Raw genomic sequence first — 18,729 nt, forward strand, 5'->3', positions numbered from 1 at the left:
CGGTTTGGGGTCAAAATGTTGTCGCTTATTAAATCCCATGAGAAACGTCGCATCGAATGAATGTGATTGAATTCTCCCCGCCTGGACGAGCGGAATTGAATGGTGCAACTGGTTTTGCTGTGCTGTGTTAAATCAGATATTTGCATAACTGCTTTTGTTTTATTTTGTGAATAGCAAAAAACATTCATCCAAATATTACATATTGTTTTTATTGGTTGCTCGTCCATTTCACTTCCGACAGCTTAAACACTCAGATATTTGGATGCCTCTCGACAAGTCAAGCAGTATGAGTACCACCTTGATGGGTCTGCGACGTTTCCTTCCAGAGTTATGACTAAAAACCACAAACATCCCAGAATCCTCTCGGTTTGGGGTCAAAATGTTGTCGATTATTAAATCCCATAAGAAACGTCGAATCGAATGAATGTGATTGGATTCTCCCCGCCTGGACGAGCGGAATTGAATAGTGCAACTGGTTTTCCTGTGCTGTGTCAAATCAGATATTTGCATGACTCCTTTTGTTTTATTTTGTGAATAGCAAAACAGATTCATCCTCATAATTCATATTGTTTTAGTGGTCGTTCGTACATTTCATATTCCACAGCTTAGCCACTCATATATTTGGATGCCTGTCGACGAGGCGAGCAGTACGAGTACCACCTTGATGGGTCTGCCACGTTTCCTTCCAGAGTTATTATCAAAAAAACACAAACATCCCAGAATCCTCTCGATTTGGGGTCAAAATGTTGTTGCTCATTAAATCCCATGAGAAAAGTCGCATCGAATGAATGTGATTGAATTCTCTCCGCCTGGACGAGCGGAATTGCATGGTGCAACTGGTTTTGCTGTGCTGCGTTAAATCAGATATTTGCATAACTGCTTTTGTTTTATTTTGTGAATAGCAAAACAGATTCATTCCCAAAATTCATATTGTTTTATTGGTCGCTCGTCCAATTCATATGCCACAGTTTAGCCACTCATATAATTGGATGCCTCTCGACGAGGCGAGCAGTACGAGTACCACCTTAATGGGTCTGCGACGTTTTCTTCCAGAATTATTACCAAAAAATCACAAACATCCCAGAATCCTCTCGGTTTGGGGTCAAAATGTTGTCGCTTATTAAATCCCATGAGAAACGTCGCATCGAATGAATGTGATTGAATTCTCCCCGCCTGGACGAGCGGAATTGAATGGTGCAACTGGTTTTGCTGTGCTGTGTTAAATCAGATATTTGCATGACTGCTTTTGTTTTATTTCGTGAATAGCAAAACACATTCATCCCCATAATTCATATTGTTTCATTGGTCGCTCCTCCATTTCATATCCCACAGCTTAGCCACTCATGTAAATGGATGCCTCTCGACGAGGCGAGCAGTACGAGTACCACCTTGATGGGTCTGCCACGTTTCCTTCCAGAGTCATTGCCAAAAAACCACAAACATCCTAGAATCCTCTCGGTTTGGGGTCCAAATGTTGTCGCTTATTAAATCCCATGAGAAAAGTCGCATCGAATGAATGTGATTGAATTCTCCCCGCCTGGACGAGCAGAATTGAATGGTGCAACTGGTTTTGCTGTGCTGTCTTAAATCAGATATTGCATGACTGCTTTTGTTTTATTTTGTGAATAGCAACACAGATTCATCCCCATAATTCATATTGTTTTATTGGTCGCTGGTTAAATTCATATCCCACAGCTTAGCCACTCATATAATTGAATGCCTCTCGACGAGGCGAGCAGTACGAGTACCACCTTGATGGGTCTGCGACGTTTCCTTCCAGAGTTATTATCAAAAAAACACAAACATCCCAGAATCCTCTCGATTTGGGGTCAAAATGTTGTTGCTCATTAAATCCCATGAGAAAAGTCGCATCGAATGAATGTGATTGAATTCTCCCCGCCTGGACGAGCGAAATTGCATGGTGCAACTGGTTTTGCTGTGCTGCGTTAAATCAGATATTTGCATAACTGCTTTTGTTTTATTTTGTGAATAGCAAAACAGATTCATTCCCAAAATTCATATTGTTTTATTGGTCGCTCGTCCAATTCATATCCCACAGTTTAGCCACTCATATAATTGGATGCCTCTCGACGAGGCGAGCAGTACGAGTACCACCTTAATGGGTCTGCGACGTTTTCTTCCAGAATTATTACCAAAAAATCACAAACATCCCAGAATCCTCTCGGTTTGGGGTCAAAATGTTGTCGCTTATTAAATCCCATGAGAAACGTCGCATCGAATGAATGTGATTGAATTCTCCCCGCCTGGACGAGCGGAATTGAATGGTGCAACTGGTTTTGCTGTGCTGTGTTAAATCAGATATTTGCATGACTGCTTTTGTTTTATTTCGTGAATAGCAAAACACATTCATCCCCATAATTCATATTGTTTCATTGGTCGCTCCTCCATTTCATATCCCACAGCTTAGCCACTCATGTAAATGGATGCCTCTCGACGAGGCGAGCAGTACGAGTACCACCTTGATGGGTCTGCCACGTTTCCTTCCAGAGTCATTGCCAAAAAACCACAAACATCCTAGAATCCTCTCGGTTTGGGGTCCAAATGTTGTCGCTTATTAAATCCCATGAGAAAAGTCGCATCGAATGAATGTGATTGAATTCTCCCCGCCTGGACGAGCAGAATTGAATGGTGCAACTGGTTTTGCTGTGCTGTCTTAAATCAGATATTTGCATGACTGCTTTTGTTTTATTTTGTGAATAGCAACACAGATTCATCCCCATAATTCATATTGTTTTATTGGTCGCTGGTTAAATTCATATCCCACAACTTAGCCACTCATATAATTGAATGCCTCTCGACGAGGCGAGCAGTACGAGTACCACCTTGATGGGTCTGCGACGTTTCCTTCCAGAGTTATTATCAAAAAAACACAAACATCCCAGAATCCTCTCGATTTGGGGTCAAAATGTTGTTGCTCATTAAATCCCATGAGAAAAGTCGCATCGAATGAATGTGATTGAATTCTCCCCGCCTGGACGAGCGGAATTGCATGGTGCAACTGGTTTTGCTGTGCTGCGTTAAATCAGATATTTGCATAACTGCTTTTGTTTTATTTTGTGAATAGCAAAACAGATTAATTCCCAAAATTCATATTGTTTTATTGGACGCTCGTCCAATTCATATCCCACAGTTTAGCCACTCATATAATTGGATGCCTCTCGACGAGGCGAGCAGTACGAGTACCACCTTAATGGGTCTGCGACGTTTTCTTCCAGAATTATTACCAAAAAATCACAAACATCCCAGAATCCTCTCGGTTTGGGGTCAAAATGTTGTCGCTTATTAAATCCCATGAGAAACGTCGCATCGAATGAATGTGATTGAATTCTCCCCGCCTGGACGAGCGGAATTGAATGGTGCAACTGGTTTTGCTGTGCTGTGTTAAATCAGATATTTGCATGACTGCTTTTGTTTTATTTCGTGAATAGCAAAACACATTCATCCCCATAATTCATATTGTTTCATTGGTCGCTCCTCCATTTCATATCCCACAGCTTAGCCACTCATGTAAATGGATGCCGCTCGACGAGGCGAGCAGTACGAGTACCACCTTGATGGGTCTGCGACGTTTCCTTCCTGAGTTATGAATAAAAACCACAAACATCCCAGAATCCTCTCGGTTTGGGGTCAAAATGTTGTCGCTTATTAAATCCCATAAGAAACGTCACATCGAATGAATGTGATTGGATTCTCCCCGCCTGGACGAGCGGAATTGCATGGTGCAACTAGTTTTGCTGTGCTGCGTTAAATCAGATATTTGCATAACTGCTTTTGTTTTATTTTGTGAATAGCAAAAAACATTCATACAAATATTACATATTGTTTTTATTGGTTGCTCGTCCATTTCACTTCCGACAGCTTAAACACTCAGATATTTGGATGCCTCTCGAAAAGTCAAGCAGTATGAGTACCACCTTGATGGGTCTGCGACGTTTCCTTCCAGAGTTATGACTAAAAACCACAAACATCCCAGAATCCTCTCGGTTTGGGGTCAAAATGTTGTCGCTTATTAAATCCCATAAGAAACGTCGAATAGAATGAATGTGATTGGATTCTCCCCGCCTGGACGAGCGGATTGAATAGTGCAACTGGTTTTCCTGTGCTGTGTCAAATCAGATTTTTGCATGACTCCTTTTGTTTTATTTTGTGAATAGCAAAACAGATTCATCCCCATAATTCATATTGTTTTAGTGGTCGTTCGTCCATTTCATATTCCACAGCTTAGCCACTCATATATTTGGATGCCTGTCGACGAGGCGAGCAGTACGAGTACCACCTTGATGGGTCTGCCTCGTTTCCTTCCAGAGTCATTGCCAAAAAACCACAAACATCCTAGAATCCTCTCGGTTTGGGGTCCAAATGTTGTCGCTTATTAAATCCCATGAGAAAAGTCGCATCGAATGAATGTGAATGAATTCTCCCCGCCTGGACGAGCAGAATTGAATGGTGCAACTGGTTTTGCTGTGCTGTCTTAAATCAGATATTTGCATGACTGCTTTTGTTTTATTTTGTGAATAGCAACACAGATTCATCCCCATAATTAATATTGTTTTATTGGTCGCTGGTTAAATTCATATCCCACAGCTTAGCCACTCATATAATTGAATGCCTCTCGACGAGTCGAGCAGTACGAGTACCACCTTGATGGGTCTGCGACGTTTCCTTCCAGAGTTATTATCAAAAAAACACAAACATCCCAGAATCCTCTCGATTTGGGGTCAAAATGTTGTGGCTTATTAAGTCCCATGAGAAACGTCGCATCGAATGAATGTGATTGTTTCTCCCCGCCTGGACGGGCGGAATTGAATGGTGCAACTGGTTTTGCTGTGCTGCGTTAAATCATATATTTGCATAACTGCTTTTGTTTTATTTTGTGAATAGCAAAACAGATTCATTCCCAAAATTCATATTGTTTTATTGGTCGCTCGTCCAATTCATATCCCACAGTTTAGCCACTCATATAATTGGATGCCTCTCGACGAGGCGAGCAGTACGAGTACCACCTTAATGGGTCTGCGACGTTTTCTTCCAGAATTATTACCAAAAAACCACAAACATCCCAGAATCCTCTCGGTTTGGGGTCAAAATGTTGTCGCTTATTAAATCCCATGAGAAACGTCGCATCGAATGAATGTGATTGAATTCTCCCCGCCTGGACGAGCGGAATTGAATGGTGCAACTGGTTTTGCTGTGCTGTGTTAAATCAGTTATTTGCATGACTGCTTTTGTTTTATTTCGTGAATAGCAAAACACATTCATCCCCATAATTCATATTGTTTCATTGGTCGCTCCTCCATTTCAGATCCCACAGCTTAGCCACTCATGTAAATGGATGCCTCTCGACGAGGCGAGCAGTACGAGTACCACCTTGATGGGTCTGCGACGTTTCCTTCCTGAGTTATGAATAAAAACCACAAACATCCCAGAATCCTCTCGGTTTGGGGTCAAAATGTTGTCGCTTATTAAATCCCATAAGAAACGTCGCATCGAATGAATGTGATTGGATTCCTCTCGATTTGGGGTCAAGATGTTGTCGCTTGTTAAATCCCATAAGAAACTTCGCATCGAATAAATGTGATTGAATTCTCCCTGCCTGGACGAGCCGAATTGAATGGTGGGACTGATTTTGCTGTGCTGTGTTAAATCAGATATTTGCATGACTGCTTTTGTTTTATTTTGTGAATAGCAAAAATCATTCATCCCCATAATACAAATTGTTTTGTTGGTCGCTCATCCATTTCATATCCCATAGCTTAAACACTCATGTATTTGGATGCCTCTCGACGAGGCGAGCAGTACGAGTACAACCTTGATGGGTCTGCGACGTTTCCTTCCAGAATGATTGCCAAAAAACACAAACATCCCAAAATACTCTCGGATTGGGGTCACAAAGTTGTCGCTTGTTAAATCCCATACGAAACGTCGCATCGAATAAATGTGATTGAATTCTCCCCGCCTGGACGAGCCGAATTGAATGGTGCAACTGATTTTGCTGTACTGTGTTAAATCAGATATTTGCATGAGTGCTTTTGTTTTATTTTGTGAATAGCAAAAAGCATTCATCCCCATAATACATATTGTTTTATTGGTCACTCGGCCATTTCATATCCCATAGCTTAACCGCTCATATATTTGGATGCCTCTCGATGAGGCGAGCAGTACGAGTACCACTTTGATGGGTCTGCGCCGTTTCCTTCCAGAGTTATTACCAAAAAGCACAAACATCTCAGAATCCTCTCGGTTTGGGGTCAAAATGTTGTCGCTTGTTAAATCCCATAAGAAACTTCGCATCAAATAAATGTGATTGAATTCTCCCTGCCTGGACGAGCGGAATTGAATGGTGCAACTGATTTTGCTGTGCTGTGTTAAATCAGATAATTGCATGACTGCTTTTGTTTTATTTTGTGAATAGCAAAAATCATTCATCCCCATAATACATATTGTTTTATTGGTCGCTCGTCCATTTCATATCCCATAGCTTAAACACTCATGTATTTGGATGCCGCTCGACGAGGCGTGCAGTACGAGTACCACCTTGATGGGTCTGCGACGTTTCCTTCCAGAGTTATTACCAAAAAACCACAAACATCGCAGAATCCTCTCGGTTTGGGGTCAAAATGTTGTCGCTTATTCAATCCCATAAGAAACTTCGCATCGAATAAATGTGATTGAATTCTCCCCGCCTGGACGAGCGGAATTGAATGGTGCAACTGGTTTTGCTGTGCTGTGTTAAATCAGATATTTGCATGACTGCTTTTGTTTTATTTTTTGAATATTGGTCAATCGTCCATTTCACATCCGACAGCTTAACCACTCATATATTTGGATGCCTCTCGACGAGGCGAGCAGTACGAGTACCACCTTGATGGGTCTGCGACGTTTCCTTCCAGAGTTATCACCAAAAAACATAAACATCCCAGAATCCTCTCGGTTTGGGGTCAAAATATTGTCGCTTATTAAATCCCATAAGAAACTTTCGTATCATATAAATGTGATTGAATTCTCCCTGCCTGGACGAGCGGAATTCAATAGTGCAACTGATTTTGCTGTGCTGTGTTAAATCAGATATTTGCATGACTGCTTTTGTTTTATTTTGTGAATAGCAACACAGATTCATCCCCATTATTCGTATTGTTTTATTGGTCGCTGGTTAAATTCATATCCCACAGCTTAGCCACTCATATAATTGAATGCCTCTCGACGAGGCGAGCAGTACGAGTACCACCTTGATGGGTCTGCGACGTTTCCTTCCAGAGTTATTATCAAAATAACACAAACATCCCAGAATCCTCTCGATTTGGGGTCAAAATGTTGTTGCTCATTAAATCCCATGAGAAACGTCGCATCGAATGAATGTGATTGAATTCTCCCCGCCTGGACGAGCGGAATTGCATGGTGCAACTGGTTTTGCTGTGCTGCGTTAAATCAGATATTTGCTTAACTGCTTTTGTTTTATTTTGTGAATAGCAAAACAGATTCATTCCCAAAATTCATATTGTTTTATTGGTCGCTCGTCCAATTCATATCCCACAGTTTAGCCACTCATATAATTGGATGCCTCTCGACGAGGCGAGCAGTACGAGTACCACCTTAATGGGTCTGCGACGTTTTCTTCCAGAATTATTACCAAAAAACCACAAACATCCCAGAATCCTCTCGGTTTGGGGTCAAAATGTTGTCGCTTATTAAATCCCATAAGAAACGTCACATCGAATGAATGTGATTGGATTCTCCCCGCCTGGACGAGCGGAATTGCATGGTGCAACTGGTTTTGCTGTGCTGCGTTAAATCAGATATTTGCATAACTGCTTTTGTTTTATTTTGTGAATAGCAAAAAACATTCATCCAAATATTACATATTGTTTTTATTGGTTGCTCGTCCATTTCACTTCCGACAGCTTAAACACTCAGATATTTGGATGCCTCTCGACAAGTCAAGCAGTATGAGTACCACCTTGATGGGTCTGCGACGTTTCCTTCCAGAGTTATGACTAAAAACCACAAACATCCCAGAATCCTCTCGGTTTGGGGTCAAAATGTTGTCGCTTATTAAATCCCATAAGAAACGTCGAATCGAATGAATGTGATTGGATTCTCCCCGCCTGGACGAGCGGAATTGAATAGTGCAACTGGTTTTCCTGTGCTGTGTCAAATCAGATATTTGCATGACTGCTTTTGTTTTATTTTGTGAATAGCAACACAGATTCATCCCCATAATTCATATTGTTTTATTGGTCGCTGGTTAAATTCATATCCCACAGCTTAGCCACTCATGTAAATGGATGCCTCTCGACGAGGCGAGCAGTACGAGTACCACCTTGATGGGTCTGCGACGTTTCCTTCCAGAGTTATTATCAAAAAAACACAAACATCCCAGAATCCTCTCGATTTGGGGTCAAAATGTTGTTGCTCATTAAATCCCATGAGAAAAGTCGCATCGAATGAATGTGATTGAATTCTCCCCGCCTGGACGAGCGGAATTGCATGGTGCAACTGGTTTTGCTGTGCTGTGTTAAATCAGTTATTTGCATGACTGCTTTTGTTTTATTTCGTGAATAGCAAAACACATTCATCCCCATAATTCATATTGTTTCATTGGTCGCTCCTCCATTTCAGATCCCACAGCTTAGCCACTCATGTAAATGGATGCCTCTCGACGAGGCGAGCAGTACGAGTACCACCTTGATGGGTCTGCGACGTTTCCTTCCTGAGTTATGAATAAAAATCACAAACATCCCAGAATCCTCTCGGCTTGGGGTCAAAATGTTGTCGCTTATTAAATCCCATAAGAAACGTCACATCGAATGAATGTGATTGGATTCTCCCCGCCTGGACGAGCGGAATTGCATGGTGCAACTGGTTTTGCTGTGCTGCGTTAAATCAGATATTTGCATAACCGCTTTTGTTTTATTTTGTGAATAGCAAAAAACATTCATCCAAATATTACATATTGTTTTTATTGGTTGCTCGTCCATTTCACTTCCGACAGCTTAAACACTCAGATATTTGGATGCCTCTCGACAAAGCGCGCAGTACGAGTACCACCTTAATGGGCCTGTGACGTTTCCTTCCAGAGTTATTACCAAAAAACCACACACATCCCAGAATCCTCTCGGTTTGGGGTCAAAATGTTGTCGCTTATTAAATCCAATAAGAAATGTCGCATCGAATGAATGTGATTGGATTCTCCCCGCCTGGACGAGTGGAATTGAATAGTGCACTCATTTTGCTGTGCTGTGTTAAATCAGATATTTGCATGACTGCTTTTGTTTTATTTTGTGAATAGCAAAACAGATTCATCCCCATAATTCATATTGTTTTAGTGGTCGCTCGTCCATTTCATATTCCACAGCTTAGCCACTCATATATTTGGATGCCTGTCGAGGAGGCGAGCAGTACGAGTACCACCTTGATGGGTCTGCGAAGTTTCCTTCCAGAGTCATTGCCAAAAAACCACACACATCCCAGAATCCTCTCGGTTTGGGGTCAAAATGTTGTCGCTTATTAAATCCAATAAGAAACGTCGCATCGAATGAATGCGATTGGATTCTCCCCGCCTTGACGAGAGGAATTGATTGGTGCAACTGGTTTTGCTGTGCTGTGTTAAATCAGGTATTTGCATGACTGCTTTTGTTTTATTTTGTGTATAGCTAAAAACAATCATCCCCATAATTCCTATTGTTTTAGCGGTCGCTCGTTCATTTCATATTCTACAGCTTAGGCACTCATATATTTGAATGCCTCTCGACGAGACGAGCAGTACGAGTACCACCTTGATGCTTCTGCCACATTTGCTTCCAGAGTCAATGCGAAAAAAAAACAAAAACTTCTCCAGAATCCTTTCGGTTTGGGGTCAAAATGTTGTTGCTCATTAAATCCCATGAGAAAAGTGGCATCGAATGAATGTGATTGAATTCTCCCCGCCTGGACGAGCGGAATTGCATGGTGCAATTGGTTTTGCTGTGCTGCGTTAAATCAGATATTTGCATAACTGCTTTTGTTTTATTTTGTGAATAGCAAAACAGATTCATCCCCATAATTCATATTGTTTTATTAGTCGCTCGTCCAATTCATATCCCACAGATTAGCCACTCATATAATTGGATGCCTCTCGACGAGGCGAGCAGTACGAGTACCACCTTAATGGGCATGCGACGTTTTCTTCCAGAATTATTACCAAAAAACCACAAACATCCCAGAATCCTCTCGGTTTGGGGTCAAAATGTTGTCGCTTATTAAATCCCATGAGAAACGTCGCATAGGATTAATGTGATTGAATTCTCCCCGCCTGGACGAGCGGAATTGAATGGTGCAAGTGGTTTTGCTGTGCTGTGTTAAATCAGATATTTGCATGACTGCTTTTGTTTTATTTCATGAATAGCAAAACACATTCATCCCCATAATTCATATTGTTTCATTGGTCGCTCGTCCATTTCATATCCCACAGCTTAGCCACTCATGTAAAAGGATGCCTCTCGACGAGGCGAGCAGTACGAGTACCACCTTGATGGGTCTGCGACGTTTCCTTCCTGAGTTATGAATAAAAACCACAAACATCCCAGAATCCTCTCGGTTTGGGGTCAAAATGTTGTCGCTTATTAAATCCCATAAGAAACGTCGCATCGAATGAATGTGATTGGATTCCTCTCGATTTGGGGTCAAGATGTTGTCGCTTGTTAAATCCCATAAGAAACTTCGCATCGAATAAATGTGATTGAATTCTCCCTGCCTGGACGAGCCGAATTGAATGGTGGGACTGATTTTGCTGTGCTGTGTTAAATCAGATATTTGCATGACTGCTTTTGTTTTATTTTGTGAATAGCAAAAATCATTCATCCCCATAATACAAATTGGTTTGTTGGTCGCTCATCCATTTCATATCCCATAGCTTAAACACTCATGTATTTGGATGCCTCTCGACGAGGCGAGCAGTACGAGTACAACCTTGATGGGTCTGCGACGTTTCCTTCCAGAATGATTGCCAAAAAACACAAACATCCCAAAATACTCTCGGTTTGGGGTCACAAAGTTGTCGCTTGTTAAATCCCATACGAAACGTCACATCGAATAAATGTGATTGAATTCTCCCCGCCTGGACGAGCCGAATTGAATGGTGCAACTGATTTTGCTGTGCTGTGTTAAATCAGATATTTGCATGAGTGCTTTTGTTTTATTTTGTGAATAGCAAAAACATTCATCCCCATAATACATATTGTTTTATTGGTCACTCGTCCATTTCATATCCCATAGCTTAACCACTCATATATTTGGATGCCTCTCGACGAGGCGAGCAGTACGAGTACCACCTTGATGGGTCTGCGCCGTTTCCTTCCAGAGTTATTACCAAAAACCACAAACATCTCAGAATCCTCTCGGTTTGGGGTCAAAATGTTGCCGCTTGTTAAATCCCATAAGAAACTTTGCATCAAATAAATGTGATTGAATTCTCCCTGCCTGGACGAGCGGAAATGAATGGTGCAACTGATTTTGCTGTGCTGTGTTAAATCAGATAATTGCATGACTGCTTTTGTTTTATTTTGTGAATAGCAAAAATCATTCATCCCCATAATACATATTGTTTTATTGGTCGCTCGTCCATTTCATATCCCATAGCTTAACCATTCATATATTTGGATTCCTCTCGACGAGGCGAGCAGTACGAGTACCACCTTGATGGGTCTGCGACGTTTCCTTCCAGAGTTATTATCAAAAAAACACAAACATCCCAGAATCCTCTCGGTTTGGGGTCAAAATGTTGTTGCTTATTAAATCCCATAAGAAACGTCGCATCGAATAAATGTGATTGAATTCTCCCCGTCTGGACGAGCGGAATTGAATGGTGCAACTGATTTTGCTGTGCTGTGAAAATTCAAATATTTGCATGACTGCTTTTGTTTTATTTTGTGAATAGCAAAAAGCATTCAACCCCATAATACATGCTGTTTTATTGGTCGCTCGTCCATTTCATATCCCATAGCTTAACCATTCATATATTTGGATTCCTCTCGATGAGGCGAGCATTACGCGTACCACCTTGATGGGTCTGCGACGTTTCCTTCCAGAGTTATTATCAAAAAAACACAAACATCCCAGAATCCTCTCGATTTGGGGTCAAAATGTTGTGGCTTATTAAGTCCCATGAGAAACGTCGCATCGAATGAATGTGATTGTTTCTCCCCGCCTGGACGAGCGGAATTGAATGGTGCAACTGGTTATGCTGTGCTGTGTTAAATCAGATATTTGCATAACTGCTTTTGTTTTATTTTGTCAATAGCAAAAAATATTCATTCAAATAATACATATTGTTTTTATTGGTCGCTCGTCCATTTCACTTCCGACAGCTTAAACACTCAGATATTTGGATGCCTCTCGACAAAGCGAGCAGTACGAGTACCACCTTAATGGGTCTGTGACGTTTCCTTCCAGAGTTATTACCAAAAAACCACACACATCCCAGAATCCTCTCGGTTTGGGGTCAAAATGTTGTCGCTTATTAAATCCAATAAGAAACGTCGCATCGAATGAATGTGATTGGATTCTCCCCGCCTGGACGAGTGGAATTGAATAGTGCAACTCGTTTTGCTGTGCTGTGTTAAATCAGATATTTGCATGACTGCTTTTGTTTTATTTTGTGAATAGCAAAACAGATTCATCCCCATAATTCATATTGTTTTAGTGGTCGCTCGTCCATTTCATATTCCACAGCTTAGCCACTCATATATTTGGATGCCTGTCGAGGAGGCGAGCAGTACGAGTACCACCTTGATGGGTCTGCGAAGTTTCCTTCCAGAGTCATTGCCAAAAAACCACACACATCCCAGAATCCTCTCGGTTTGGGGTCAAAATGTTGTCGCTTATTAAATCCAATAAGAAACGTCGCATCGAATGAATGCGATTGGATTCTCCCCGCCTTGACGAGAGGAATTGATTGGTGCAACTGGTTTTGCTGTGCTGTGTTAAATCAGGTATTTGCATGACTGCTTTTGTTTTATTTTGTGAATAGCTAAAAACAATCATCCCCATAATTCCTATTGTTTTAGCGGTCGCTCGTTCATTTCATATTCTACAGCTTAGGCACTCATATATTTGGATGCCTCTCGACGAGACGAGCAGTACGAGTACCACCTTTATGGTTCTGCCACATTTGCTTCCAGAGTCAATGCCAAAAAAAAACAAAAACTTCTCCAGAATCCTTTCGGTTTGGGGTCAAAATGTTGTTGCTCATTAAATCCCATGAGAAAAGTGGCATCAAATGAATGTGATTGAATTCTCCCCGCCTGGACGAGCGGAATTGCATGGTGCAATTGGTTTTGCTGTGCTGCGTTAAATCAGATATTTGCATAACTGCTTTTGTTTTATTTTGTGAATAGCAAAACAGATTCATCCCCATAATTCATATTTTTTTATTAGTCGCTCGTCCAATTCATATCCCACAGATTAGCCACTCATATAATTGGATGCCTCTCGATGAGGCGAGCAGTACGAGTACCACCTTAATGGGTCTGTGACGTTTTCTTCCAGAATTATTACCAAAAAACCACAAACATCCCAGAATCCTCTCGGTTTGGGGTCAAAATGTTGTCGCTTATTAAATCCCATGAGAAACGTCGCATAGGATTAATGTGATTGAATTCTCCCCGCCTGGAGGAGCGGAATTGAATGGTGCAAGTGGTTTTGCTGTGCTGTGTTAAATCAGATATTTGCATGACTGCTTTTGTTTTATTTCATGAATAGCAAAACACATTCATCCCCATAATTCATATTGTTTCATTGGTCGCTCGTCCATTTCATATCCCACAGCTTAGCCACTCATGTAAAAGGATGCCTCTCGACGAGGCGAGCAGTACGAGTACCACCTTGATGGGTCTGCGACGTTTCCTTCCTGAGTTATGAATAAAAACCACAAACATCCCAGAATCCTCTCGGTTTGGGGTCAAAATGTTGTCGCTTATTAAATCCCATAAGAAACGTCGCATCAAATGAATGTGATTGGATTCCTCTCGATTTGGGGTCAAGATGTTGTCGCTTGTTAAATCCCATAAGAAACTTCGCATCGAATAAATGTGATTGAATTCTCCCTGCCTGGACGAGCCGAATTGAATGGTGGGACTGATTTTGCTGTGCTGTGTTAAATCAGATATTTGCATGACTGCTTTTGTTTTATTTTGTGAATAGCAAAAATCATTCATCCCCATAATACAAATTGTTTTGATGGTCGCTCATCCATTTCATATCCCATATCTTAAACACTCATGTATTTGGATGCCTCTCGACGAGGCGAGCAGTACGAGTACAACCTTGATGGGTCTGCGACGTTTCCTTCCAGAATGATTGCCAAAAAACACAAACATCCCAAAATACTCTCGGTTTGGGGTCACAAAGTTGTCGCTTGGTAAATCCCATACGAAACGTCACTTCGAATAAATGTGATTGAATTCTCCCCGCCTGGACGAGCCGAATTGAATGGTGCAACTGATTTTGCTGTGCTGTGTTAAATCAGATATTTGCATGAGTGCTTTTGTTTTTTTTTGTGAATAGCAAAAAACATTCATCCCCATAATACATATTGTTTTATTGGTCACTCGTCCATTTCATATCCCATAGCTTAAACACTCATGTATTTGGATGCCGCTCGACGAGGCGTGCAGTACGAGTACCACCTTGATGGGTCTGCGACGTTTCCTTCCAGAGTTATTACCAAAAAACCACAAACATCTCAGAATCCTCTCGGTTTGGGGTCAAAATGTTGTCGCTTATTCAATCCCATAAGAAACTTCGCATCGAATAAATGTGATTGAATTCTCCCCGCCTGGACGAGCGGAATTGAATGGTGCAACTGGTTTTGATGTGCTGTGTTAAATCAGATATTTGCATGACTGCTTTTGTTTTATTTTTTGAATATTGGTCAATCGTCCATTTCACTTCCGACAGCTTAACCACTCATATATTTTGATGCCTCTCGACGATGCGAGCAGTACGAGTACCACCTTGATGGGTCTGCGACGTTTCCTTCCAGAGTTATTACCAAAAAACATAAACATCCCAGAATCCTCTCGGTTTGGGGTCAAAATATTGTCGCTTATTAAATCCCATAAGAAACTTTCGTATCATATAAATGTGATTGAATTCTCCCTGCCTGGACGAGCGGAATTGAATGGTGCAACTGATTTTGCTGTGCTGTGTTAAATCAGATATTTGCATGACTGCTTTTCTTTTGTTTTGTGAATAGCAAAAATCATTCATCCCCATAATACAGATTGTTTTATTGGTCGCTCTTCCATTTCATATCCCATAGCTTAAACACTCATATATTTGGATGCCTCTCGACAAGGCGAGCAGTACGAGTACCACCTTGATGGGTCTGCGACGTTTCCTTCCAGAATCATTGCCAAACAACACAAACATCCCAGAATCCTCTCGGTTTAGGGTCACAATGTTGTCGCTTGTTAAATCCCATACGAAACGTCGCATCGAATAAATGTGATTGAATTCTCCCTGCCTGGACGAGCGGAATTGAATGGTGGAATTGATTTTGCTGTGCTGTGTTAAATCAGATATTTGCATGACTGCTTTTGTTTTATTTTGTGAATAGCAAAAATCATTCATCCCCATAATACAAATTGTTTTGTTGGTCGCTCATCCATTTCATATCCCATAGCTTAAACACTCATGTATTTGGATGCCTCTCGACGAGGCGAGCAGTACGAGTACAACCTTGATGGGTCTGCGACGTTTCCTTCCAGAATGATTGCCAAAAAACACAAACATCCCAAAATACTCTCGGTTTGGGGTCACAAAGTTGTCGCTTGTTAAATCCCATACGAAACGTCGCATCGAATAAATGTGATTGAATTCTCCCCGCCTGGACGAGCCGAATTGAATGGTGCAACTGATTTTGCTGTGCTGTGTTAAATCAGATATTTGCATGAGTGCTTTTGTTTTATTTTGTGAATAGCAAAAAGCATTCATCCCCATAATACATATTGTTTTATTGGTCACTCGTCCATTTCATATCCCATAGCTTAACCACTCATATATTTGGATGCCTCTCGACGAGGCGAGCAGTACGAGTACCACCTTGATGGGTCTGCGCCGTTTCCTTCCAGAGTTATTACCAAAAAACATAAACATCCCAGAATCCTCTCGGTTTGGGGTCAAAATATTGTCGCTTATTAAATCCCATAAGAAACTTTCGTATCATATAAATGTGATGGAATTCTCCCTGCCTGGACGAGCGGAATTGAATGGTGCAACTGATTTTGCTGTGCTGTGTTAAATCAGATATTTGCATGACTGCTTTTCTTTTGTTTTGTGAATAGCAAAAATCATTCATCCCCATAATACAGATTGTTTTATTGGTCGCTCTTCCATTTCATATCCCATAGCTTAAACACTCATATATTTGGATGCCTCTCGACAAGGCGAGCAGTACGAGTACCACCTTGATGGGTCTGCGACGTTTCCTTCCAGAATCATTGCCAAAAAACACAAACATCCCAGAATCCTCTCGGTTTAGGGTCACAATGTTGTCGCTTGTTAAATCCCATACGAAACGTCGCATCGAATAAATGTGATTGAATTCTCCCCGCCTGGACGAGCCGAATTGAATGGTGCAACTGATTTTGCTGTGCTGTGTTAAATCAGATATTTGCATGATTGTTTGTGTTTTATTTTGTGAATAGCAAAAAACATTCATCCCCATAATACATATTGTTTTATTGATCACTCGTCCATTTCATATCCCATAGCGTTACCACTCATATATTTGGATGCCTCTCGACGAGGCGAGCAGTACGAGTACCACCTTGATGGGTCTGCGACGTTTCCTTCCAGAGTTATTACCAGAAAACCACAAACATCTCAGAATCCTCTCGGTTTGGGGTCAAAATGTTGTCGCTTGTTAAATCCCATAAGAAACTTCGCATCGAATAAATGTGATTGAATTCTCCCTGCCTGGACGAGCGGAATTGAATGGTGGAATTGATTTTGCTGTGCTGTGTTAAATCAGATATTTGCATGACTGCTTTTGTTTTATTTTGTGAATAGCAAAAATCATTCATCCCCATAATACAAATTGTTTTGTTGGTCGCTCATCCATTTCATATCCCATAGCTTAAACACTCATGTATTTGGATGCCTCTCGACGAGGCGAGCAGTACGAGTACAACCTTGATGGGTCTGCGACGTTTCCTTCCAGAATGATTGCCAAAAAACACAAACATCCCAAAATACTCTCGGTTTGGGGTCACAAAGTTGTCGCTTGTTAAATCCCATACGAAACGTCGCATCGAATAAATGTGATTGAATTCTCCCCGCCTGGACGAGCCGAATTGAATGGTGCAACTGATTTTGCTGTGCTGTGTTAAATCAGATATTTGCATGAGTGCTTTTGTTTTATTTTGTGAATAGCAAAAAGCATTCATCCCCATAATACATATTGTTTTATTGGTCACTCGTCCATTTCATATCCCATAGCTTAACCACTCATATATTTGGATGCCTCTCGACGAGGCGAGCAGTACGAGTACCACCTTGATGGGTCTGCGCCGTTTCCTTCCAGAGTTATTACCAAAAACCACAAACATCTCAGAATCCTCTCGGTTTGGGGTCAAGATGTTGTCGCTTGTTAAATCCCATAAGAAACTTCGAATCGAATAAATGTGATTGAATTCTCCCCGCCTGGACGAGTGGAATTGAATGGTGCAACTGGTTTTGCTTTGCTGTGTTAAATCAGATATTTGCATGACTGCTTTTGTTTTATTTATTGAATATTGGTCAATCGTCCATTTCACTTCCGACAGCTTAACCACTCATATATTTGGATGCCTCTCGACGATGCGAGCAGTACGAGTACCACCTTGATGGGTCTGCGACGTTTCCTTCCAGAGTTATTACCAAAAAACATAAACATCCCAGAATCCTCTCGGTTTGGGGTCAAAATATTGTCGCTTATTAAATCCCATAAGAAACTTTCGTATCATATAAATGTGATTGAATTCTCCCTGCCTGGACGAGCGGAATTGAATGGTGCAACTGATTTTGCTGTGCTGTGTTAAATCAGATATTTGCATGACTGCTTTTCTTTTGTTTTGTGAATAGCAAAAATCATTCATCCCCATAATACAGATTGTTTTATTGGTCGCTCTTCCATTTCATATCCCATAGCTTAAACACTCATATATTTGGATGCATCTCGACAAGGCGAGCAGTACGAGTACCACCTTGATGGGTCTGCGACGTTTCCTTCCAGAATCATTGCCAAAAAACGCAAACATCCCAGAATCCTCTCGGTTTAGGGTCACAATGTTGTCGCTTGTTAAATCCCATACGAAACGTCGCATCGAATGAATGTGATTGAATTCTCCCCGCCTGGACGAGCCGAATTGAATGGTGCAACTGATTTTGCTGTGCTGTGTTAAATCAGATATTTGCATGATTGTTTGTGTTTTATTTTGTGAATAGCAAAAAACATTCATCCCCATAATACATATTGTTTTATTGATCACTCGTCCATTTCATATCCCATAGCGTTACCACTCATATATTTGGATGCCTCTCGACGAGGCGAGCAGTACGAGTACCACCTTGATGGGTCTGCGACGTTTCCTTCCAGAGTTATTACCAGAAAACCACAAACATCTCAGAATCCTCTCGGTTTGGGGTCTAAATGTTGTCGCTTGTTAAATCCCATAAGAAACTTCGCATCGA

The sequence above is a fragment of the Petromyzon marinus genome, chromosome 59 (genome assembly GCF_048934315.1).
Source record: "Petromyzon marinus isolate PM22_M1 ecotype Great Lakes invasive population chromosome 59, UKy_Petmar_22M1.pri1.0, whole genome shotgun sequence".
NCBI classification, from domain to species: Eukaryota; Metazoa; Chordata; class Hyperoartia; order Petromyzontiformes; family Petromyzontidae; genus Petromyzon; species Petromyzon marinus.